This window comes from Panulirus ornatus, chromosome 1 (genome assembly GCF_036320965.1).
Source record: "Panulirus ornatus isolate Po-2019 chromosome 1, ASM3632096v1, whole genome shotgun sequence".
Taxonomy (NCBI): domain Eukaryota; kingdom Metazoa; phylum Arthropoda; class Malacostraca; order Decapoda; family Palinuridae; genus Panulirus; species Panulirus ornatus.
Window position 1 is genome coordinate 24,897,032 of NC_092224.1, and position 27,356 is coordinate 24,924,387.

General features: G+C 44.6%; 1 protein-coding gene across 1 annotated transcript in view; it reads right to left on the bottom strand.

Annotated features, from left to right (window-relative positions):
• Positions 1-27,356, bottom strand: part of LOC139764625 (protein croquemort-like) — a 280,032-nt gene that overhangs the window by 123,808 nt on the left and 128,868 nt on the right. The window contains 1 exon segment of the mRNA XM_071691508.1: positions 1,120-1,248. The gene's annotated coding sequence lies outside the window, so the exon portion shown is untranslated.

A 27,356-nucleotide genomic window follows, 5' to 3' on the forward strand; every position in this document is an offset into this window, starting at 1 on the left:
GGGAGGGAGCGGGTGGCTGGAAATCCTCCCCTCTCGTTTTTTTAATTTGAATTTTCCAAAAGAAGGAACAGATAAGGGGGCCAGGTGAGGATATTCCCTCTAAGGCCCAGTCCTCTGTTCTTAACGCTACCTCGCTAACGCGGGAAATGGCGAATAGTATGAAAGAAAGATATATATATATATATATATATATATATATATATATATATATATATATATATATATATATATATATATATATATATGGCTGACGTATTTACCTGGCTCCCTCCAAACTGCGTCTCCATGGATGGCGAGCCTCAAGAGACGCGGCTGTGGTGTGAGTGTGGTGGAGTGATCTGAGAAACTGATGTCTCATCAGGTAGTGAAGAGGTGGAGGTAGCCACTGTGATCAGGTTCTCATTCAGCCTGAGGATCAGCGATGGCTGATCACTCTCTGGCCGGTCATCAAGAGCAGTAATTACTCACCAGGAGGGTTCGAAGGGCCTCTCCCGACATTCTATAAATAGTCGCTGTAGATACAGGAGTGCCAGTCAACTCTGAACTGGTCCAGTGCGCAACATTGATATATACGACTCGAGGGTCGGTTTCTGATACATATTGAAATACATATATCTGGTCACCTCGCCCTAAATGGTTCACATTCTACGTGGAATGATCAAATCATTCACGATATTCTATCGTCAGTAAATGAACCATGATGATTTCGGCAACGGAAATGATAATGCTAACGATAATTATGGTAATAATCATCATAATGATAATCATACTGATAGTGAAAGTAGTAATGATAATGATGATAATAATAACAGTAACTATAATACTAATAAAGATAATGAAATCTATAATAATAGGTATAATAATGATAATAATGATGATAATATCAGTAACAATAATACTAAATGATAGTAACATTCATGATAATAGATGTGATAATAATGATGATAATAACAACAATAATAATGATAATGATAATAATAATTATAGTAATAATAATGATAATAATAATAGGAATAATTATGATAATTATAATAATGATAATAACAATAACCATAACGATACTACTACTACAACTGATGATAATAACAATGATGATGATAATACAATATAGGAACTTACTAAACTCCTTGAAGAGTTCAGCGGAATATGTCCAGGTATGTGTGGTGTACGTGGAAAGAACAGATAACAGAGGAGACTTGATGCTCCATGCAAGTGTTATCTGCCAGAGGTCGGTCCAGCAGTCCTGATCTGGGAGAGACAGAAACAGGATGATAATAACTTTTGTATACAAGCTGACGGGAAAATAGCGAAGGATTTTATTATTTAGGATACATCCCTAGGGTGTAACACCAAGGAAATTCTATAGGAAAGTGAGGATGGGAAGAGGACTCTGCTCCAATGTTTACGTAGGATACGATGAGGAGGAGGCATTAACACTGATAAGGAAATTAAAGTAAAAAAAAGGCAAAATTGTATGTTAAGAAGCATTCCAATTCTTTTCTTTCTCTTCGTGATCATATTCATCTTCTGATAATTGTTATGACTGAAGTATTTGTCTAGCTGTAGTCTAAGGGTGCTGATAATCCTTACTATGGCAACGTCCTGCAGTGATCTAATCCAGTATTCTACAGATGAGTGGAAAAGCATTTGCCCCCATTACCGGTTCGACTCTTCCTTGTTATTCTATACTATGATTTTGACTTTGCTGAAGTTATAACTGATGAAAACATACTGGTAAATCATTTTCAAGTTCCTGGGTCTTACCTCACAAGGCTTATTTTTGAGAAAAGGACTTCGATTTGTTGCTCCGTTTTGGACTTGTTCTTATTCTTCGCCTTGGATTAAGTTTAGTGACTAGAATTACACTGTATATTCTGAGTGAGACCTAAATAGGAAGCTTCGTTCTATATCTCATATTTCTGGCCGGGAAACCTAGTATTTTTCCTTGCTTTATTATGCGCAGCTATGGTGTTGTTTTACATATCTATCACTCTTAGGTGATTATGTTGATAATAACTTACCAAGAAACTCGCATGACTTCACTCACAAAATTGCATTACTTTGTATATCTCAACATTGCACTCTGTTTACTCCGTCTCTTTCTGCTATATCAGACTGTCTAAGTCCCTTTGAATCCTTTAGACACTCTTCCTTTGACTGATTTTATAGCCTAGTTTCACCTCATCGGCAAATTTTGAATCTCACCAAATAAGTCTTGTCTCCAGATCAGTGAGGCAGATCATGAAAAACTGTGGGTCGAAGAGGTGAGTCCTGTGGAACCCCGCTGGTCACATTGAACCACTCGAACGCTTCGTTGTTTAATACCACGCTCTGTCACCCGTGTCTGCCGCTCTGCAATACACGCGGAGATTCAGTTTCCTAAGCCAAGCCTATCACATCTGCGGATATTTTGGAGAGTCCCAGGTATCATATATTTGACGAAAGAAATCTGTTGGATTTGTTAAGTATGATCTTTTGCTACACCTTCTTTACTGATTTTTGGCTATTTTTTGTCTTTTTAATGGTAGCCGAGATGGGAGGGCAATTGAATGCCAAGAACAGATGACAGAGTCCTAAAGGGAAAAATCCTCACCTGGCTCCTTCCTCTGTTCTTTCTTTCGGAGAGTAATACAAGATGGAGGATTTCCAGACACCCGCTCCCTCCCCTCTTAGTCGCCTTCTACGACACGCAAGGAATACGTGGGCGGTATTCTTTCTCCCCTATCCCCAGGGATGCAATCTCTCTCTCTCTCTCTCTCTCTCTCTCTCTCTCTCTCTCTCTCTCTCTCTCTATATATATATATATATATATATATATATATATATATATATATATACCATAGCCTAAGCCAATCAAATACATTACTGACCAGCCCACATGAGAAGATGAACAGTTGAGTTGACTGTGGACAGGCTGCCATAACCAGAAACTGAACCAAAGTGGGCTCGACCGCGGGCGACCCATAGATTCTTCTATCATATTCTAAAAGAAATATCATCCCAAATTGTTTCTTCAAACATTTTATCTAACGAAGTAAAACTAGTGGTATGTGTGTTTCTAAGATGCCAAAGGGCGAGGTAAGAGCGTGTCTTAGAGCCGGGGGGGGAGAGAGAGAGAGAGAGAGAGAGAGAGAGAGAGAGAGAGAGAGAGAGAGAGAGAGAGAGAGAGAGAAGCCCTTGGGGCACAAAAAAGATGGAAGGGAAAAATTTTGGGGCCCCGGTTGGGGGGTTTTTGCATAATTTGGGGGGGTTGGAGGGGGGGGGCCGTTTTTTTGTCTGATTTTTGAATATATAAAATAATTTTTATATTTTATATAAAATTTTATTTTATTTTTATATTTATAAATTATATATATATTTTTTTAATATATTTTATATTCCTTTTCCCCTTTCGAGATTATTAGAGTTTCTAGTCGTTTTCTTTTATATGTTTTTCCCGTAAGGGGGAAAGGGGAGTGGTGTGTTACGTGAAAATGTGCTGGGCGAAGGGTGCTGCACCTAGAATTTAAACATACTTTGGGGCCTCACCCCTTTGGGGGAGCTGCGGGCGGGAATTTTAACCTTCACCCGAAGCAGCTGCCGCCATTAAACCCCTTCCTCATCGAGAAACAAACTGCAGCCCCTACCCCGAAACCCCTTTACCTAGAGCAGCTGCACGCCATACCTGACCTTCACCTAGAGCAGCTGCACGCCATACCTGACCTTCACCTAGAGCAGCTGCACGCTATACCTGTTCCTCATCGAGAGCAGCTGCACGCTATACCTGTTCCTCATCGAGAGCAGCTGCACGCCATACCTGACCTTCACCTAGAGCAGCTGCACGCCATACCTGACCTTCACCTAGAGCAGCTGCACGCCATACCTGACCTTCACCTAGAGCAGCTGCACGCCATACCTGACCTTCACCTAGAGCAGCTGCACGCTATACCTGTTCCTCATCGAGAGCAGCTGCACGCCATACCTGACCTTCACCTAGAGCAGCTGCACGCTATACCTGTTCCTCATCGAGAGCAGCTGCACGCTATACCTGTTCCTCATCGAGAGCAGCTGCACGCTATACCTGTTCCTCATCGAGAGCAGCTGCACGCCATACCTGACCTTCACCTAGAGCAGCTGCACGCTATACCTGTTCCTCATCGAGAGCAGCTGCACGCCATACCTGACCTTCACCTAGAGCAGCTGCACGCCATACCTGACCTTCACCTAGAGCAGCTGCACGCTATACCTGTTCCTCATCGAGAGCAGCTGCACGCCATACCTGACCTTCACCTAGAGCAGCTGCACGCTATACCTGTTCCTCATCGAGAGCAGCTGCACGCTATACCTGTTCCTCATCGAGAGCAGCTGCACGCCATACCTGACCTTCACCTAGAGCAGCTGCACGCTATACCTGTTCCTCATCGAGAGCAGCTGCACGCCATACCTGACCTTCACCTAGAGCAGCTGCACGCCATACCTGACCTTCACCTAGAGCAGCTGCACGCCATACCTGACCTTCACCTAGAGCAGCTGCACGCTATACCTGTTCCTCATCGAGAGCAGCTGCACGCTATACCTGTTCCTCATCGAGAGCAGCTGCACGCCATACCTGACCTTCACCTAGAGCAGCTGCACGCTATACCTGTTCCTCATCGAGAGCAGCTGCACGCCATACCTGACCTTCACCTAGAGCAGCTGCACGCTATACCTGTTCCTCATCGAGAGCAGCTGCACGCTATACCTGTTCCTCATCGAGAGCAGCTGCACGCCATACCTGACCTTCACCTAGAGCAGCTGCACGCTATACCTGTTCCTCATCGAGAGCAGCTGCACGCTATACCTGTTCCTCATCGAGAGCAGCTGCACGCTATACCTGTTCCTCATCGAGAGCAGCTGCACGCTATACCTGTTCCTCATCGAGAGCAGCTGCACGCCATACCTGACCTTCACCTAGAGCAGCTGCACGCCATGCCTGACCTTCAACTAGAGCAACTGCACGCCATACCTGACCTTCACCTAGAGCAGCTGCACGCCATACCTGACCTTCACCTAGAGCAGCTGCACGCTATACCTGTTCCTCATCGAGAGCAGCTGCACGCTATACCTGTTCCTCATCGAGAGCAGCTGCACGCCATACCTGACCTTCACCTAGAGCAGCTGCACGCCATACCTGACCTTCACCTAGAGCAGCTGCACGCCATACCTGACCTTCACCTAGAGCAGCTGCACGCCATACCTGACCTTCACCTAGAGCAGCTGCACGCCATACCTGACCTTCACCTAGAGCAGCTGCACGCTATACCTGTTCCTCATCGAGAGCAGCTGCACGCCATACCTGACCTTCACCTAGAGCAGCTGCACGCCATACCTGACCTTCACCTAGAGCAGCTGCACGCCATACCTGACCTTCACCTAGAGCAGCTGCACGCCATACCTGACCTTCACCTAGAGCAGCTGCACGCTATACCTGTTCCTCATCGAGAGCAGCTGCACGCCATACCTGACCTTCACCTAGAGCAGCTGCACGCTATACCTGTTCCTCATCGAGAGCAGCTGCACGCTATACCTGTTCCTCATCGAGAGCAGCTGCACGCCATACCTGACCTTCACCTAGAGCAGCTGCACGCCATACCTGACCTTCACCTAGAGCAGCTGCACGCTATACCTGTTCCTCATCGAGAGCAGCTGCACGCTATACCTGTTCCTCATCGAGAGCAGCTGCACGCCATACCTGACCTTCACCTAGAGCAGCTGCACGCCATACCTGACCTTCACCTAGAGCAGCTGCACGCCATACCTGACCTTCACCTAGAGCAGCTGCACGCCATACCTGACCTTCACCTAGAGCAGCTGCACGCCATACCTGACCTTCACCTAGAGCAGCTGCACGCCATACCTGACCTTCACCTAGAGCAGCTGCACGCCATACCTCTTCCTCATCGAGAGCAGCTGCACGCCATACCTGACCTTCACCTAGAGCAGCTGCACGCTATACCTGTTCCTCATCGAGAGCAGCTGCACGCCATACCTGACCTTCACCTAGAGCAGCTGCACGCCATGCCTGACCTTCAACTAGAGCAACTGCACGCCATACCTGACTCTCACCTAGAGCAGCTGCACGCTATACCTGTTCCTCATCGAGAGCAGCTGCACGCCATACCTGACCTTCACCTAGAGCAGCTGCACGCTATACCTGTTCCTCATCGAGAGCAGCTGCACGCCATACCTGACCTTCACCTAGAGCAGCTGCACGCCATACCTGACCTTCACCTAGAGCAGCTGCACGCTATACCTGTTCCTCATCGAGAGCAGCTGCACGCCATGCCTGACCTTCAACTAGAGCAACTGCACGCCATACCTGACCTTCACCTAGAGCAGCTGCACGCTATACCTGTTCCTCATCGAGAGCAGCTGCACGCCATACCTGACCTTCACCTAGAGCAGCTGCACGCTATACCTGTTCCTCATCGAGAGCAGCTGCACGCCATACCTGACCTTCACCTAGAGCAGCTGCACGCCATACCTGACCTTCACCTAGAGCAGCTGCACGCCATACCTGACCTTCACCTAGAGCAGCTGCACGCTATACCTGTTCCTCATCGAGAGCAGCTGCACGCCATACCTGACCTTCACCTAGAGCAGCTGCACGCCATACCTGACCTTCACCTAGAGCAGCTGCACGCCATACCTGACCTTCACCTAGAGCAGCTGCACGCCATACCTGACCTTCACCTAGAGCAGCTGCACGCCATACCTGACCTTCACCTAGAGCAGCTGCACGCTATACCTGTTCCTCATCGAGAGCAGCTGCACGCTATACCTGTTCCTCATCGAGAGCAGCTGCACGCCATACCTGACCTTCACCTAGAGCAGCTGCACGCCATACCTGACCTTCACCTAGAGCAGCTGCACGCCATACCTGACCTTCACCTAGAGCAGCTGCACGCTATACCTGTTCCTCATCGAGAGCAGCTGCACGCTATACCTGTTCCTCATCGAGAGCAGCTGCACGCCATACCTGACCTTCACCTAGAGCAGCTGCACGCTATACCTGTTCCTCATCGAGAGCAGCTGCACGCTATACCTGTTCCTCATCGAGAGCAGCTGCACGCTATACCTGTTCCTCATCGAGAGCAGCTGCACGCTATACCTGTTCCTCATCGAGAGCAGCTGCACGCTATACCTGTTCCTCATCGAGAGCAGCTGCACGCCATGCCTGACCTTCAACTAGAGCAACTGCACGCCATACCTGACCTTCACCTAGAGCAGCTGCACGCCATACCTGACCTTCACCTAGAGCAGCTGCACGCCATGCCTGACCTTCAACTAGAGCAACTGCACGCCATACCTGACCTTCACCTAGAGCAGCTGCACGCTATACCTGTTCCTCATCGAGAGCAGCTGCACGCCATACCTGACCTTCACCTAGAGCAGCTGCACGCCATACCTGACCTTCACCTAGAGCAGCTGCACGCTATACCTGTTCCTCATCGAGAGCAGCTGCACGCTATACCTGTTCCTCATCGAGAGCAGCTGCACGCCATACCTGACCTTCACCTAGAGCAGCTGCACGCTATACCTGTTCCTCATCGAGAGCAGCTGCACGCCATACCTGACCTTCACCTAGAGCAGCTGCACGCCATGCCTGACCTTCAACTAGAGCAACTGCACGCCATACCTGACCTTCACCTAGAGCAGCTGCACGCTATACCTGTTCCTCATCGAGAGCAGCTGCACGCCATACCTGACCTTCACCTAGAGCAGCTGCACGCCATACCTGACCTTCACCTAGAGCAGCTGCACGCCATACCTGACCTTACAAGGGAACCTCGACAAAACTGCAGAGGTGGCCCGGTGAATGACTGATGAAAGTCATCCCGATGAATGAAAAGTATTGAAGACGGGAAACAGTGACCGTACGCCTTAGTACCCTTACTGTCTAGTGAGATATAAGCTACAAGACAGACCCAAGGAATCAACGTTTTCCAAATGTATCGTCAGAGCTCCACATCAGGAGAATCGTTAAGAAGAGCTGTATCTTGTCAACTGTCAGAGTGACGTTGGAGTAAATGGATAAGGAAATGTTCGACATTCTAGTTACAACGTAATCAGACCAAAACTAGGATATAGTTCTTAAGTCTGGTCTCTGCACTTGAAGAAGCAAAGAGATTTAATTGAGAGGGCCCAGAGGAGAACAACAAAGATGAAATCTGACTTAAGCAGGCGAGTAGCTGAGAGAGGATGTAGACCGTTGAACTGCCTTCGAGAGGAAAGAAGAGTAAGGAGTAACCTGATCATAAACTACAAGCTTTTAAATCCGTTTGATGAAGCATGTGTAACCAATTTCATAGACTTCTAAGAGAGAGTGAGCTCTTTCGTAGACAATGGAGAAGGATGGGTTGGTTGTGTATTCCTAGACCGATTGAAAGCTTGGGTCAATTTACTAAATAGGAAGTTGATGAAGAAGCTAGATCTTCAGGCAGGAATTAAGTAAAGATTCCTCCAGTGGACGGAAAATCGTCTTAGCTGAAGAGCTCAAAGGACGCATTTTAGAGAAGCCTTCTTGGAATGGGTTAGGGCCACAAGTGGCGTGCCGCAGGGCTGAGTTTTGGGACCAATTTTTCTTCTTGATCTATATTGATAATTCAACAGAACGTCTGGACTTATACCTGAAAATGTTAATAGGATGATACTAAAGTCGTGACGGAAAGAAACAATGCCAAAGTCTGTGCAATACGCGGTTGAAATACAACCACAGAAAAAAAATAAAGAAACGAGGATGGGACATTGTACGAAGGCTTCAGCATGAATATAGTTGAGCAAGAAATAAGCGGCGGGAAACTGTGCGTGAGAGGACTGGGAAATTGACAACATACATAATCTGTCATCATGGCTCCACCTCGTAAGTACTGTAAAGGATGTATACTGTTTGGTGGCTTATGTTAGAATAGCATTGATGTAAATGGATAAGAAAATTTGAAGCAAATCCCTCATAAGGCCAAACTAGAATGTACCTTTTAAATGTTGTCAATGATTTTTTAATAAACTTAAAGTGATGATGAAGACGGTCCAGACAAGGGCAAGAAAGATGTTACCAGAATTAAGAAAGCTGAGTAACAGTGAGAAAACTGGCCAATGATTTGCTTACTATGAAAGAGAAAAGAGGAGGGATTAACTTTATCATAAGTTTCACTTTTCTTATGGCAAGTGTGACAATGTCGACAGAGAAGTTCTCGAAAGATGAAAAGACAGAACAGCCACAGTTCATAGTAAGAAATTAAACAAGAAACTTCTTAAATCTGATGTAGAGAAACTATTATATGTCATAGAACGAAAATGAATGGAAAAATGCTTAGTGATGAAATTATAAATGCTGGTAGAATACAAAAGTTTGAAAATAAATGTATGACGGTTAAGAAAGTTCAGCAAGTGAAGCCCAAGAGCGTAATAATCGGTATTGTACACACACACACACACACACACACACACACACACACACGCACAGATAACATACTCACACCCACCCACACACACACACACACACATCCACAGAAACGCTCAGATAACATACTCACACCCACGCACACACACACATACACACACACACAAACACACACACACACAATCTGCACGTTCCCTCACTCTCCTTGGAACAGACCACCGCCATCACGGCGGGAGAAGAGATGGAGGGAAGGACTGAGAATAAAGAGTGAACAAGGGGAGGAGGAGGAGGAGGAGAGAGGGGAGAGGTAACGGGGGAGAGTTGCTGCATCGGGGCGTGGGATGGAGGTGGGGGGGCATCTTTTGCTCCCCTCGTTAAGGCACATTTCAAACATTTCCTGACTTAGCCACAAGCACCGACATTAAAGCATTTCCGGCGACACGATTCCTTACCGCCGCCAGTCGATACTTGAGTGCCAGAGTGGGGTTCCTGGTGGTGTGTGGGGGAGACTAGTGAGAGGTGCAGGGGGCAGTATGGAGGGGGAGAGGGTGGGGGTATGTTGGCTGGAGAGGGAGGGAGAGGGGTAGGCTCAGGTGGGGGAAGGAGGGACGAGGATGGAGGGCGTAGGGAGGGGCAGGATGGTGGGGGAAAGGAGAGAAAAGACTTCAGGGGAGAGGAAGGGTTTAGGACCGAGGGAGAGAGAGGGAATAGGGTAGAGGGAATGGGCAGGCTGAACGGAGAGGGAAGGGGCAGGCCAGAGAGATAGGAGGGAGAGGGGAGGAGGTAAGGTGAAGGGGGAAAGCTGGGCATAATGGAGGGAGAAGGAGGGGGCATCCTGGAAGGGGAGAGAGCGGGCTGGCAGGAGGGAAAGAGATGGGGCAGACCGGAGGGAGTGGGAGGTGGCAGGCCGGAGGTGGAGGAAGGGGGAAGACTGGAAGGGGAGAGGATGGGTGCTAGTTCCAGGGTGAAGGGAGTAGTATGGGTAGGCTATCGGGGAAGGGGAAGAGGCTAGGCTTGACGGGAAGGGAGGCGAGTGGAGGGTAAGGGAGCAGTCATGCTGGGGGATGAGGGAGGGTAGGGTCAACACCTGACGGTACAGCAGTTCACAATACTGGACGGTACAGCTGTAAATACTTGAGTCACCTCTGACGGTACGGGAGTAAGAGACCACATTAACTGTACCTAGATGTATCCCTAAAGGAACGGCAATATGCAAGCAACACTAGATGTACCTCTGACATCACAACAGTAAGCAGTAGATGAGCATATGACGGTACAGGAGAAAGGACGAAATCTACCTTTTACCTCTGCTGGTTTGTGAACTTCTCATTCAAAAGGGGGTTCATTCTTTCTCCTGCTACTGATTGTAGCACAGCTTTGAAGCTGCAAGGATCTTTGAAGACAGAGTCCTGTGGTTATGTGGTAATGATGATATATAAATATGTGTGTGTGTGTGTCATCATGTTTTTGTAACATATGCGGAGGCAGTTTTCATTCGTTGAGCTCCAGTTCTTAACTCTTTTCCACTGTCATACAACTTCTTCAACTCCTGTAGTCTGGTTGAATCTACTATTTCCTCATTCAGTCTATCCCAGTCATCCACTGTTCTTACACCGTAAGGGTTACATCGTCATCATATCTATATCCTCAAGTGTCTTGCTTGATATCAAGCTACGTCCTCTGGTTGTTCTTTCCCTACATATATTTAGAACTGTCCACTGATTATTCACGTGATTATTCTGGATCAAAAATTCAAAGGTTGTTATCCCTCGCTCTTCTCTCTTCCTTGGTGGAAATATTCAAGGCCCGTACCCTTTTCCTGTGACTCTGCTATTTCCAGTTCTGGTATCAATCTTTGTTGCTCTCCTCTGGACCTTCTCTATCAGTTCTTTATGCTTCTTTACGTGCGGCAACCCTACTCAAGAAGCGTATTCCAGTTCTTGTCTCATGTAGTAGGTAGACAGCTTGATGAATATCTTCTTATCAAGAGCTTGAATGCATTTCTAATATTTGTCAGTAGATAGTTGCATCCTTACCCATCCTCATAAGGCTGGGCTCTGGCGACAGTTTAGGGGCAATGTCGATTTCCAAAGCTCCTTCAAAAGCCTCAAAGTTTAAATCATCCAGTCTCTAAGGTCAAATCATCCAGCCTCGAAGGTCAAATCATCCATCCTCGAAGGTCAAATCATCCATCTTCGAAGGTCAAATCACCCATCCTCTAAGGTCAAATCATCCAGCCTCGAAGGTCAAATCATCCATCCTCTAAGGTCAAATCATCCAGCCTCGAAGGTCAAATCATCCAGCCTCGAAGGCTAAGAAAGAAACCTGAGTTAACCCTCAGTATGATCATGAATAGAGAGTTTTACGCACCTCATTATTCTCGACCGGTGCTGAGGTACTTGGACAAATATATCTTCTATTTCATAATCAAGACGGTAATGCAAAACCTCTCACGCCACTTTACGTTGTCTGTGTTAACTGTCTATCTACTTATACATTTCAGTATGATCAACATAGGGAGGATCAGTCATTGTCATTTCCCCTTGCATATTCAACTATTCTGTAGGATTTGCCGCAGCGTGAAAATATTGTATACTGTGGGTCTCTTGAAAGGGAAGTTACACTGGCTACCTGCAGTTGTTTCGTACGGACTTTGAGTGCACAGTGGAAACTATTAACAGCAGTAGTAATCCTACATGATCACTGCACACTTTTATCTTTTTTTTGTATAACAATATAATCTTGGTGATATACCGAGCCAAGGCCACTGGCTAACTATTCCATATACAGTTTATCAATCTTGAAATTTTGACAACAATGAATTCGTCTCTTCATCTTTCCTGTGAATCAGTCCGTTCCTGGAGCTTTGTTCTCAACTCTGAATTTGACTGCTCTTTTCACCTTCGGTCTCGTAAGTGGTTAGTTGTGTCTGTCATTACCCAGAGATCCGGGATCATCGTTAATCATGTTGAAGTTAGAGAAATGTTTGGTATATGTGATCACAGACAAACTGAGGTAACAAACCTTCGATACGATGTGTAATGTTGGTCAAAATGAAAGTCCACAAAAAGATATTCTGATTTTAGACTTGCAGTTCTGATGGTCTTCGCGGTGCTCTTGCAAAGCAAATCTGGACTGATATCGTCAATGAAAACGGTATGCACGTAGCTTGAAAAAAAAACTTCGGTAAAACTTTCAAAGCAGTTGAAGGAACATATGTGCCAGTGCGTGGTGGACGGTCTTTTTCCTAATCGAAGCCAAAATGGTGGAACGATGAAATAAAAACGTGCTTGTTGTCCAAGAAAGTAGCGCATAAGAAACTTAAGTAGACCAACAACCAACATGATACAATAGATTACACAAGTCTGCGCAAAGAGACATATGCGTCAGTGTGAAGAACATAGTGCTGAAAATAGCAAAAAAAAAAAGACATCAAGAAGCTTTATAGTTATGTGAGAAGCAAGAGAGTCATTAACCAACCAGTTTGTCGATTAATTACAGAAAATGTTGACTTGGTTCAAGACAACGAACTCATAGAGATCAGGATCTTTTTTTTAAAGCTGCATTTACGAATGAGAACACAACTCATGTCTCTATTCAAATTCCATAGCCAAGAAAGGAACACACGCACACACACACACTACACACACACACACATTATATATATATATATATATATATATATATATATATATATATATATATATATATATATTATCCCTGGGGATAGGGGAGAAAGAATACTTCCCACGTATTCCCTGCGTGTCGTAGAAGGCGACTAAAAGGGGAGGGAGCGGGGGGCTGGAAATCCTCCCCTCTCGTTTTTTTTTTTTTTAATTTTCCAAAAGAAGGAACGGAGAACGAGGCCAAGTGAGGATATTCCCTCAGAGGCCCAGTCCTCTGTTCTTAACGCTACTTGCTAACGCGGGAAATGGCGAATAGTATGAAAGATATATATATATATATATATATATATATATATATATATATATATATATATATATATATATATATATATATATATGGGTATTGCCAGACTCCTCCTACCTGTTGTTACACGACATTGAAATGTCATCTTTAGCGTGGCTATATCATCATCCATTGACAAAAGAAAGGAAGTACAGTCTTTTCGAAGAATTTTTCACTCCAAGGGACTCCATAGTTCCCTGCCACTGTAAGTAGCGCAGCCATGGAGCTGCACGAGCTCCTAGAAAAGAAGTTCTGCAGTAACACCCGGACCCATTCAAAAATAGGATTCTTCGGGCAATAGAGGAGGATGAACAGCTAGGCCACCCCTGTTGCTCTGTATTCTCTGCTCGTCACGTTCGTATAGGATCCGCTTACCATCATTTAACAATGAAGATAAAGCGATGAATAAGTGGACTCATGAGATACAATTAGTTCCAAGTATTTTTCCAGAGAAACATCTAATAAATGATAAGTCTTGTGTCCTCATTATGATACTGATTGATTAAGCAGGGTTGAATCGGTCTGCCGTGGGGCATCAATCTCTAAATCTCTTGTGCGAATTCATCCAGTTACATCAGCCAGAAAAAAATTGACTATAACAGTAAAGAATGGAATTAAAGTCCAAACTCGAATTCTCATTCCATGAAAGGCATTGGATTACGTAACAAAAACAGGATTTTTTTTTTCCTCTTTTGCCGTATGGTAGCAATACCTCCATCACTCCTGAACAGCACACGACCCCCAACAAACGCTCGCTGAGGAAAAAATGATGTGTGTTGGGCTGGCTCCTGTATCAAGTGACTTCCAAAGTTAGGAAGTGAAAGTGAAAAAGAAAAAAAGCTATAAAACACGCAGTTCTAAATGTGTTTAATGTTTGGAAATGTAGTTGCGGAATGGGGCAAGACAGGGAAAGGGACGGTACACCAGCCTGCCTGCCCACTGCAGTTGGGTGGGTGTGGAGGGGCGGAGCAGACAGGTGAGTGGAGGGAGGCACTTGGCCCCAGGGAGCAGAGGCCTCCTGCTGCGAGGACGAGAGCGAGGGGGAAGTCCTTGCTCCCATGACAAAAGGGACGAGAAGCTCTTGCTGCTGAAACATGAAGGAAGGGGAACTTTAGCGCCTGTGGCAACGAGGAGGTGGGCCTATCTGGTCCCAAGACAACGTGAAGGGTAGAACTCACGGCACGGGGCAGTAGGAACGGCAAGCTCCTGTCACTAGGACGAGAAGGAGGAAGGGATGTAGCTCCTAAGTCAACAGGGAGGAGCAACACTTGCTGCTAGGACAAGAGGGAACAGTCTAGATTCTACGGTAGAAGGAAGGATAACAGCTGGGCGGCATGAAGTGCTATGGAATGGTGGGTGTTGGGATGATAAGAGTACAGAGGTAATGATAATAGTAAATGTGAATAAGAGCAAGGTTATTAGGTACAGTAGGGGTGAGGGTCAAGTCAATTGGGAGGTGAGTTTGAATGGAGAAAAACTGGAGGAAGTGAAGTGTTTTAGATATCTGGGAGTGGATCTGTCAGCGGATGGAACCATGGAAGCGGAAGTGGATCATAGGGTGGGGGAGGGGGCGAAAATTTTGGGAGCCTTGAAAAATGTGTGGAAGTCGAGAACATTATCTCGGAAAGCAAAAATGGGTATGTTTGAGGGAATAGTGGTTCCAACAATGCTGTATGGTTGCGAGGCGTGGGCTATGGATAGAGATGTGCGCAGGAGGATGGATGTGCTGGAAATGAGATGTTTGAGGACAATGTGTGGTGTGAGGTGGTTTGATCGAGTAAGTAACGTAAGGGTAAGAGAGATGTGTGGAAATAAAAAGAGCGTGGTTGAGAGAGCAGAAGAGGGTGTTTTGAAATGGTTTGGGCACATGGAGAGAATGAGTGAGGAGAGATTGACCAAGAGGATATATGTGTCGGAGGTGGAGGGAACGAGGAGAAGAGGGAGACCAAATTGGAGGTGGAAAGATGGAGTGAAAAAGATTTTGTGTGATCGGGGCCTGAACATGCAGGAGGGTGAAAGGAGGGCAAGGAATAGAGTGAATTGGAGTCATGTGGTATACAGGGGTTGACGTGCTGTCAGTGGAGTGAAGCAAGGCATGTGAAGCGTCTGGGGTAAACCATGGAAAGCTGTGTAGGTATGTATATTTGTGTCTGTGGACGTGTGTATGTACATGTGTATGGGGGGGGGGGTTGGGCCATTTCTTTCGTCTGTTTCCTTGCGCTACCTCGCAAACGCGGGAGACAGCGACAAAGTATAAAAAAAAAAAAAAAAAAAAAAAAAAAATAATAATAATAGTAATAATGACAAAAATGATATTATTAATATTGATGATGATAATGATAATAATGATGATAATGATAATGATGATAATAATAATGATAATAGTAATAATAATGATACAATAATAATAATGATAATAATAATAATGATAAAAATAATAATAATAATAATGATAATAAAGATAGTGATAATAATAATGATAAAAACAATCATAGTAATAATGGTAATTATAATGATAATAATAATGATGATAATAATAACAATGATAATCATTAATCTCATAGTCGATCCAAATGCACACTTCCCAAAGTCAACATCCACAAATACATTCAGAAACCTGCTACTTCGCAGGGCCACATGCTCAGCGAGAGCGCATGTGGTCTTAGAATGATCTTCAACATCTTGGAAAAGCTTCTTAAGGTTTTTCTGATGGTGGTTATAACATGACTTTAACGGCCGTATTGACCTTGGCAGCTGATAGGGCTAAAGCCCACGTACCCAACCAACCAGCTGCCACTCTCCCCAGAATGATGCAATTGCCTACTTGAGCACGGCGGTACGACCCATGAGCACGACAGCACGGCACTTAAGCACGACAACATTATTCTTAAACATGATGGCCTTGGCCACAACTCATCGCAATCAATCAGTTCAATTATTCTTCAGCGCCGAGTGGGAAACGGCGCTATCGGACGAGGAAGGCTGGACGGTTCCCAGGATCCCATCCACTGGGAGCCGCCACCTTATCTCTTCCGACGCTTCCAGACCTGGGTCTTTCTCTATTCATTTCTGCAACATTCATGGTCTTAAATCAACCAACCCTCTCTGTGTTAAACTATCCGTCTACTTCTTCCCCTGGTGTTCTTTCTGAAACCCAGCTGGTCAGGACTGGCGAGACGCCTCATGTTGGGTGTTTGATTACTTGGGTCAGATCGTTCAGGAGGAAAAGAGAAAGGACTTTGACTCCACCGGGCCAGTCGCATATAGAAGATAACCAGACCTTATCATGTGCATTGAAATCCCTTGCATAGAGGTTTTCACCTTTTTCCAGCACGCGACCTCTTTTTTACGTCTGCAAACTTCCCCATGTACATACAGTTTTTCTATCTCATTTTATGATCTACCTTATTCTTCTGTTAGCTGGGGAGGCACGGACAAATAATTCCCTAATCAAGGCGAGAGGATTGAGTATACAGAGTGTAGGAGATGAGAGGGCCTAAGAAGGTGAGGGATAGATAAGTCGGGTTGTGACTTTGACCAGAACAAAATTGGAGGAAGTGAAGTGTTTTAGATACCTGGAAGTGGACTTGGCAGCGAAAGGAACCATGGAAGCAGAAGTGAGTCATAAGGTGGGGGAGGGGGCGAAGGTTCTAGGAGGAATGAAGAAGGTATGGAAAGAGAGATCGTCATCTGGGAGGGCATGAATGGTCATGTTTATGGGAGAGTAATCTCAACACCATTATATGAATGCGAGGCATGGGCTATAAATAAGGCTGCGCCCAGAGGGGTGGATGTGTTAGAAGCGAAGTGTTTCAGAACAATGCGTTGTGTGAGGTGGTTTGATCGACTATGTAATGAAAAAGTAAGAAACGTGTGGTGATAGAAAGAGTGTGGTTAGGAGAGCTGAAGAGGGTGTGCTGAAATAGTTGGGACAAAGAGAATGAGTGAGGGAAGGTTGACAAAGAGGATGTATGTGTCAAGAGTGGAGGGAACCAGGAGAACGGGGAATCCAAACTGGAGATAAAAGGATGGAGTGGAAAAAAAAAGTAACAGCTATCGGGCCCTGAACATGCAGGAGGGTGAAAGGAGTGCATAGGATAGAATGAATGGGAACAATGCGATATACAGGGGTCGACGTGCTGTCAGTGGGCTGAACCAGGGCATGTGAAGTGTACGGGGTCAACCATGGAGAGGTCTGTGGGCCTTGCTGCTGATAGGGAAATGTGGTTTCGGTACCTCACACATGATAGCTAGAGAATGGATGTGAGCAGATACGTCTTCCTTCGTCTGTTTCTGACGCTTCCTCGCTAATGCAACAAAAGGCGATGAAACATGGAAAACATGATTATATATATCTATATTGCTATATCTTGGGCATACATTACACTTAAACGTGGCGAGTTGAGTCCATAGACTCTCTCTCCCCGGAGTCATATGAACACAGAGGAGGACAGTTGGCTGGTGCAACCGCTATCATTTAAGTTGGCTACACACTGACAAATATTGGGAAATGAAGATATGGATTATCATGAATAAGAGAGTTAAGTCTGATTTATCTTAAATGTGACAAAAGAATGAAGTTTCTATGTACGACGAAACTTTGGCTTATATATATATATATATATATATATATATATATATATATATATATATATATATATATATATATATATATATACATATAAATTAACGCGCAAGAAACAGGAAAAATATATCTATGAGCCTCTCAAGCTTCTAAATATTTACGCTCGTATTCCAAGCGTTGTTTATTTACATGCGAGGCTCAGAAGAGGACGAGGAGGTCACCTCCGCCAGGCATGAGGCTGGAGCACCTCACTGATCAACCCTGAGGCTGAGTATTGCCGGTAGCAACTATATATATATATATATCCCTGGGGATAGGGGAGAAAGAATACTTCCCACGTATTCCCTGCGTGTCGTAGAAGGCGACTAAAAGGGGAGGGAGCGGGGGGCTGGAAATCCTCCCCTCTCAATCTTTTTTAATTTTCCAAAAGAAGGAACAGAGAAGGGGGCCAGGTGAGGATATTCCCTCAGTGGCCCAGTTCTCTGTTCTTAACGCTACCTCGCTAACGCGGGAAATGGCGAATAGTTTGAAAAAAAAAAAAAAAATATATATATATATATATATATATATATATATATATATATATATATATATATATATATATATATATATAGTTGTTACCGGACTCCGCCGGCTCGAAGTTACACCGCGAGTGAAAATTCACATTTGCCGAGGCTGCATCACTGTAACCACGATTCGAACCTATGCTCTCGACCCTGGGCGGCCCGTAAATGCGTCACGGTCAGCAACTCTAAACGCATCTTATACGTGTTTGTCGCTTCCCACGTAGCATGGCAAGGTCAGGAACAAATGGAAAGACGGGCTTCATTTGTTCACACTCACCCACTAGCTATCACGTTAGATGCACACCAACCAAAGCTCCCTATCTACAGCCAAGCCCCACAGACCTTCCGTGCTAGTTAGGCTGTGGTTTTGCCCATTGACTACACGTCGGCCCATGTATACCACATCGCTGATGCACTCTATTTCGTGCACTTCATAACTTCAAATCCTTCATTATATTCAGGCCTTGATCCCTCAACTTTTCTCTCTCTTCATCCTTTTATATATATATATATATATATATATATATATATATATATATATATATATATATATGTTTCTTTGAAGTTCAAGTGTACGAAGAGGAAGAAGACGGCGCTGTAAAGACGGTGATGGTTCCTCTTTATCTGCTTCTTGTTGCTTCGTTTAGGAATGAACCTTTTTAATGTATCAAAAGGTCTTGGTTGGTCTGGTGCTTTAAAAACCGTTGTTCTCGATATCTTCAGATCCCATCAGTTCCCTGACGATGAGATGAACACCGGTGGTCACGAACAGATAGAAAATGTCTTAAGCACATCTCTAACAGACCAGCTGGGTTGAATCAAATATTCGTTGCTTCGTTTATTGTGGCAGACTGAAGCTATATCATGAAGCCTGTTTACTACACAGAACACAGACGTAGGCACAGAGGGAAGTGATGGATGCGGACAGATACCTGAACAGACACAGGTTCGGCTATAAAATCTCGAGACTTCAGACCAAGGAAGCAACAGCGTAGGCAATAAGGTCCTCGAGTCGTGATGAAAACATACATACTGCTTACGTTAACGAGGGAGCCTTAGTAATGGTTCTGGGTATTGGGAATGAGATGATTGATTAAGCTGATGCAGGGACCTGAGAACCTGCAGCTTGAGGGTCATTATGATCATATAATAAAAGATAAGTCAAACAAGACGACCTCCTACCGACGGTGCACCAGGTCGTGGAGAGGCGAGCCACCGCCCGCGGTCACTTCTCAACATGTTTGCAATTTCTTCAAAAAGCTTTTTTCGAGGTTGGCAAATATGGCGCATATATATTTAGCAAAGTCTTGATAGAATTCTGTAAATAACTCTGAATATGTTCCATGAGAAGAACGCTTATTAAGAAATGAGTCAAGCCTGAGGGTAGGTCTCGTTGGAGATGTATATGCCAGGCTAATAAGGTAACATGTTATGACAGCGAGATGATGTTTGGCGAATAAAACACATCCATTGCACGCGCTGTGCGCTGCATTACTGTATCAATGGTCGATATTAGATGAAAGAACACGAATGATAACTCGTGTGTGGCTTAAACCCAAAGCACACACACACACACACACACATATATATAGACAAACGCGCACACACACACACACACACACACACACACACACACACACACACACACATATATAGACAAACGCACACACAAGCACACACACAGACAAACACAGATAGACACACACACACACACACACACACACACACACACACACACACACACACACACACACATACACTCGCACACACATACAGACAAACACAGACAGACAGACAGACACACACACACACACACACACACACACACACACACACACTCGCACACACACACACTCGCACACACACACACTCGCACACACATACAGACAAACACAGACAGACACACACACACACACACACACACACACAAACACACACACACACACACACACACACACATAAAAACGAGATTATGAAAGATCACAAAATAAAAAGAAGTAAGAGACAGAACTCTGCGGAATCTTCCCCACAGTTTTCAAGATGGGAGGGAGTGGGGGGCGGTTAAGGTGGGTTTAGGATATATATATATATATATATATATATATATATATATATATATATATATATATATATATATATATATATATATATATATATATATATGAGGAAGGCTTCACCACCAGAACTATGTCATCATCGTGGGCAGCGTGCCTCTGGAAATGGCGGAGGAGAGGAACGCCATATTACCTCGACGGGATAGACAAGGTCTTGAGAGCAAAAGGAGGAAGCTTCTCATTCTTCTCTTGTATACTGAGGCAATGGAGAGAGAGAGAGAGAGAGAGAGAGAGAGAGAGAGAGAGAGAGAGAGAGTATATTCTTAAAGTGATGCCACACAGGGTAAAAAATACCATTGTGTACCGCGACGAAAGGTACGAGAAAGTGACGTAGTTTAGCGAATACGATAAACAAGAGAAAGTGGACACAAGAAGATGGCAGGCGTAAGCCATGCGATGAAGGAGAGCGAGGCAATGAGTGAGTGAACCAGAAGGGGAGAGCTGATGAAGACGATGAGAGCGATACAGTGAGAGTAATTACGACAGTGAATGAGAGTGGGACTGTGGCAGCAAAATGGCGTGGTGATGAGAGGGAGTGAAAGAGTAAAGACGACTGAGAGAGTTGAGTGAACAGCTCGTAAATGAGAGAGAGAGAGAGAGAGAGAGAGAGAGAGAGAGAGAGAGAGAGAGAGAGAGAGAGAGAGAGCAAGTGAGAGTGGGTAAGAGGGAGGGAGAAGCGTGGGGTGACCTGAGCTGAGGAGGTACGGGGCAGGGAAGGACAGGCCGGCCCCCGACGTATTGATCTTGAAGTCATTCTTTGCGGAGTCGTCCACAGTTCCTGGAGACGGTGCAGCACCGGTCTCCAGCCTCCTGCCTGCCACCGGACCGGCCTCTTCCTTGGCGTCTCCTGCCACCGGACCGGACTCCTCCTAGGTGTCACCTGCTACCGGAATGGCTTCCACCTTGTCTCCTGGACTGGCTTCCCGCCGATCCGGTGACCAGAGACCCCCTAAGGAGGAGGCCGGTCAAGTGGCAGGAGATATAAAGGAGAAGGCCAGTCCTGTGGCTTCCTCCTTGGTACTTCCTGGCCTTCCTGCCCGCTGTGTGGCTCGCGCGTTGTGGTTTCTTAGCACTGGTCTCCACCTCCTGCCACTGAAGCAGTCTCCTCCTCACGGTCTCCCGGCTTTCCCGCCATCTGTCTTGCTTGTTGTGGCTTCCTGGCTTTCTCTTTTCTCAGCTTACTGGTTGTGGCTTCCCGCTGACCGGGAGGATGGCAAGTGGGAGGCTTTCTTTGTTACTGTGTGTGGTGTCTTGCAGTGACTCATGGCCGGAGCAGCATTGCTTCACTTTTCCGTCTGTGGCGGACAAAGGGGAAGCTTTTGTTGTACGTTCCAGTAATTTTCGTCGCATCTATTTCAGTATTTTTTCTATGGGTTTTAGACTGTGAACTGCTGAACGATGTTTTCTCTTTTGTTCCCTCTTGAGTGCTGTATAGTTATGGGTTGCCGTTGACTGATAGTTTCGTGTGTCTGGTTCAGAATGATACAAATTCAGCTCCTCTTGTGTACGTTCTGAACGTCTTGCCTAACAATGGCTTGATTGTAGCTTTCTCGTCTACCTACGAATCCCTCTCCTTGCCCCATCTTGAGGGTTCTTTATCCTCGTCATGTTTACATTGGTTTCCCCTGTGTTCTGATTGACTGACAGCTGCTTCTCTGACTCACTGTCATGACTGACATGTTTTAGATGTCTGTCGGGCTTTTCCCTTACTGCGATCTTTGCTATGGCTTTGCTAAGTCCGTCTTTCGATTGTTGTATAGTATATTTCCTGGTCTCTCTCGTGAATTTTGCCTGTCAAAGTTATGGCAATATATATATATATATATATATATATATATATATATATATATATATATATATATATATATTCAATCAGTATTTTCAGCTCTTGATTGCATTTGGTTCAATAGCTTGTTAAGTATTATTGCTCAGCTCACGTGAAGTTACCGACTAAACCATGGAGTAGTGTGTGTGGGGCTTGGCTGTGTGAGGATGGTGGGCTCTGGGTTCAAAACGTGATGCACGAGAGCTAGAGGTTTGATGTGGGCAAACCAAGCCATTATTCCCTTGTTCCTGAAGCTACCTCACCAAGACGGTATATGGAACTATCATTAATATTCTCAATCATCATTATTAGCACTATTATCATGAAGATAATAGTGATATCATTATTACCTTATCATTATCATCGTTATTATTATCATCACTACTTATCATAATGACAATAATCATAATGATCTATATTACTATCATCATCACTTATTATAATGACAATAATGATAATAATTGATATTACTATCATTATCATCACTTAACATAATGACAATAATAACGATGATAGTTGATATTACTAATATAATTTTTGACATCCTCAAAATTATAGTTAATATCATTGTCATTACTGTTACTCATTGTCATTACTGATACCATATTCTATGTCTTTCAGTCCAACCGAACATTCTTTTATTGCTAAGTTTCCTCATCACATCCGTCTATTTTCACTGTGAAAATGCCTCATGCTAACAGATTCGCAAAACAAAGTTGAAGGCTGCCCTTGAGGGAGATCTTAAAAGTCCCAAAATAACAAAATAGTATTTCTATACATGGCATCACACTGTACACATCTCTGATATCACATCTGAGTATTGTAGATTCCGTGTTGTTTCTAGCTAAAACTGGAAGTCAATGTAGAATTAACATGTATATATCCTGACACTTGGACAACTGTGAGACCTAGAAACTATGGCATCTATGAAATAGTACAATGTAGGATTAACATGAATATCCTGACACTTGGACAACTGTGAGACCTAGAAACTATGGCATCTATGAAATAGTACAATGTAGGATTAACATGAATATCCTGACACTTGGACAACTGTGAGACCTAGAAACTATGGCATCTATGAAATAGTACAATGTAGGATTAACATGAATATCCCGACACTTGGACAACTGTGAGACCTAGAAACTATGGCATCTATGAAATAGTACAATGTAGGATTAACATGAATATCCTGACACTTGGACAACTGTGAGACCTAGAAACTATGGCATCTATGAAATAGTACAATGTAGGATTAACATGTATATCCTGACACTTGGACAATTGTGAGACCTAGAAACTATGGCATCTACGAAATAGTACAAAAATCTTTTTCTGATATCGTTTTAACGAACGTCACGTCTATCGTTTTCGAATGATAAAAGATTTTCAGTAAATATTGACAGCGTTCGCGAAAGGTGGGTGTCATCCCCGGTTCTCTCGTGGGCCTCAAGATATCGGCACCTGATATCTGACTGTCACAATGACGAAGGATATCACAAATGATTTTTTTTTTTCCGAGCTTTGGGTTTGAAAATCTTCTCCTCTCGACCAGGATGGATTTTTGCTCATGTGTGAATGTATGCATTGGTTTTATACATACACACACACACACACACATATATATATATATATATATATATATATATATATATATATATATATATATATATATATATGGAGTGGGAGGTTGAAAATCTTCTCCTCCAGTTTTTACTTTTCCAAAAGAGGGAACAGAGAAGGAGGCCAAGTGAGGATTCTCTCCCTAAGGCTCAGTCCCCTGTTCTTAATGCTACCTCGCTAACGCTGGAAATGGCGAATGTGTATGAAAAAAATTAATATATATATATATATATATCTTTCTTTTCTTTCTTTTAAACTATTCGCCATTTCCCGCGTTAGCGAGGTAGCATTAAGAACAGAGGACTGGGCCTTTGAGGGAATACCCTCACCTGGCCCAATTCTCTGTTCCTTCTTTTGGAAAAAAAAAAAAAAACGAGAGGGGAGAATTTCCAGCCCCCCGCTCCCTCCCCTTTTAGTCGCCTTCTACGACACGCAGGGAATACGTGGGAAGTATTCTTAATCCGCTATCCCCAGATATATATATATATATATATATATATATATATACATGTATATGAAAATGTATATACATGCGTATAATCCATTTTGATTATTCGAGAGAAATAGTCTAAGGTCCCCACACCTGGTTACCCAAACCCCCCTAACCCCATCCCACAACTCCTTGCTCTTCCTTCCTTCTACCGTAATAATTTCTTCCTCTGGAAATCATCTTCAAAATAACTTCCAGCCGCAGACCCTCCACACCAGAGGGCCTGGAGTAGTGAGGTAAAGTGTATGTTGTCTCGCTGTCCTGACGCACTCGGGGGAGCCGATAATCTTTCTCTCTCTGGGCCACTTGAGTGCTCTTAGATACTTAAAAGTAAGTGAAAGACGTCCAAGAGTCTCTTCAGGTTATTTCCTCCTCTTTGAGAACGAGTAAAGAACTGGATGGTCGGTGGGGGTCCTGAAGACTCATTCCTGCCAGCGATCTCGAAGACACGTGCACTCGAGAGGCATGTGTTGATCTCGCACGAGAAAAGCCTCACGGTGAGTGTGTGTGTGTGGGACAACCCGCCCCGCTCCTGAGGGTCTGTCTCTGCAGCCTCCTGCAGACCGCTACTTGCCAGGGAAGACTTGCCTGACCTGTGGCTTATTGACACATCTTAAGATAGCCATCAGCTGCTGGTCCTGCTTCCTCCCCTACACATATTCTCTCTCTCTCTCTCTCTCTCTCTCTCTCTCTCTCTCTCTCTCTCTCTCTCTCTCATTAACATGGTCTTTTTCATAAGCATATGTGCAAAATCGGAGCGAGTACGTGCGTACATACAGGTACAGTGTCAAGGTTTCGCCATCAGCCAGGGCTGGCGCATGGTGACTGGAGAGAGAGAGAGAGAGAGAGAGAGAGAGAGAGAGAGAGAGAGAGAGAGAGAGAGAGAGAGAGAGAGAGAGAGAGAGAGACTGACTTTACACAGCGAGGAAATGAAGAATGATTAGTATCGTCTCCAATAAAGCTCAGGCGCAGCGGGTTCTGCTTTATCGAGCCTTTATGATTTCCAGCACCGTCCCCCTGACGTCGAGTGGTCCGCCCCGGCCGCTCCGCTGTTCTCCACACTCCCCCATAACCCTCCTGCACCTCCCACACTCCTTTACCTCCTCCTCCTCCCTCCTCAACACCCTCCTCCCCCTTGCCCTTCCCTGCGTCCTGAGGGGAGGCAGCAGACCTCGCGGGACTCCTCTCACTGCCCCGGGGCGTTTCAGAAACTATCGGCGAGAGGGACAATTTGCATCACTTTTCTCCACAAGATAACATTATGCCGCGCTCAGGGGCCTACCTTGACGTGGTATTTCGTTCGTGTTATCAATGCTGTTATCTTATCTCGGCCAAGGTTTCTTCCACACATTTGTATACCGATGAGACTCCGCAAGAGCCTATATTATAGTCTTTCCTTCCTGAATGTCATTTGTGTAAGTGTGCGCCTCTGCAACCTTCCTTCCTTTTTTCGATTATGACTTTTATCAGTTTGTCTCGCAATATTCTATGCTGTCTCGACGCAAGTGGCTTTTCAGTGACCTGGTTAAAATCCTGTTAGTTTCCCTTCTACCCCTTGTAGCACAGGCAGCGAGGGCGAGTGTGATATAATAGCGCCCGGTTCTCCTGACCTTCTTGGGGAATCTTTGTAATCGTCCTGAGTCACTTTGTTATCCGTCTTTGTCATCTTTATCGCCGAAGTCTTGCGTCAGAATTTACCCTGTCGAATTCCCTTCATCTTGCATCAAAGTTTGTTCTGTCTGCCTCCTCTGTCTTACATCCTGTATCCATTTTTTTTCAGTTTAATCTGTCTGTTTTTCATTTCTTGCGTCAGAATTTGTTCTCTTTTCTAATTTTTGCATTGAAGTTTATTCTGATTCTTGCGTCGGTGTTTGTTCTAACTCCTGTTTCTCGTCTCAAAGTCTATTCTCTTGACTTCCCAAGTCTTGCGTAGTATTTTAACTACATTTTAAGACTCGTCACATTAGTTACAATACAGAAGAAATACTTTTTGATGATTTACATCTTAATCACCAGTTATCTTTATCCTTTTTCTACTGATAATGTTATACTATGACAATAAAATCGGTGGCGTAAACACTCATGAAAACATACAGAATGAGTTGAAAATATATCATATTTATCTCTGAGTTCACTCTGTATATTGAGGGCCACTCTCCCCATCAGGGAAATATGTAGAATTTAGCGATAAAGTCTCTGGGTTATAAGAGGAAATAGCAATTCCAGGTCCAACCTTGCTATTCCAGGTCCAGGCGGCTGGTGGTAAATGCCTCAGTATTTTTCTCGACTGCTGACTCGATTGACGGATTTTTACGAGTTGAAGAATTTTGAAGGGGGCTTCCTGAAGAGTCGGCGGGAAGGCGGTGATTAAAGAGAAGGTTAGGAAAAGAGTAGAGTTGGATGATGAGGGATCTCGGGCTCAACCTTAGTGCTCTACAGTCAGTCAGTCGAGCAGACAGGGTAAAGCGGTAAGTCACAGTAATTACCCATTTGGACGACTGTACGGGAAGGAAGTCTGCTACGCTCTTAGAAGCCCCTATTTCTTGCTTACATGGTTGTGTGGCCTTCCTCACCCGCCTTCACGAAGTTCTTGAGGTCGAGGAATAATAAAAGGAAGTCAGTCCTTAAAATCTAAATAAAATAAAAGGTGCTGGGTCTTGATGGCTTTCCAAGTAGGAAAGGCAGACTTTTCTTTCTGTCTGTGGACTTACAAGACTTGATTGCCTGATGTTATCATCTCGAAATGAAGGATTGAATACCTCG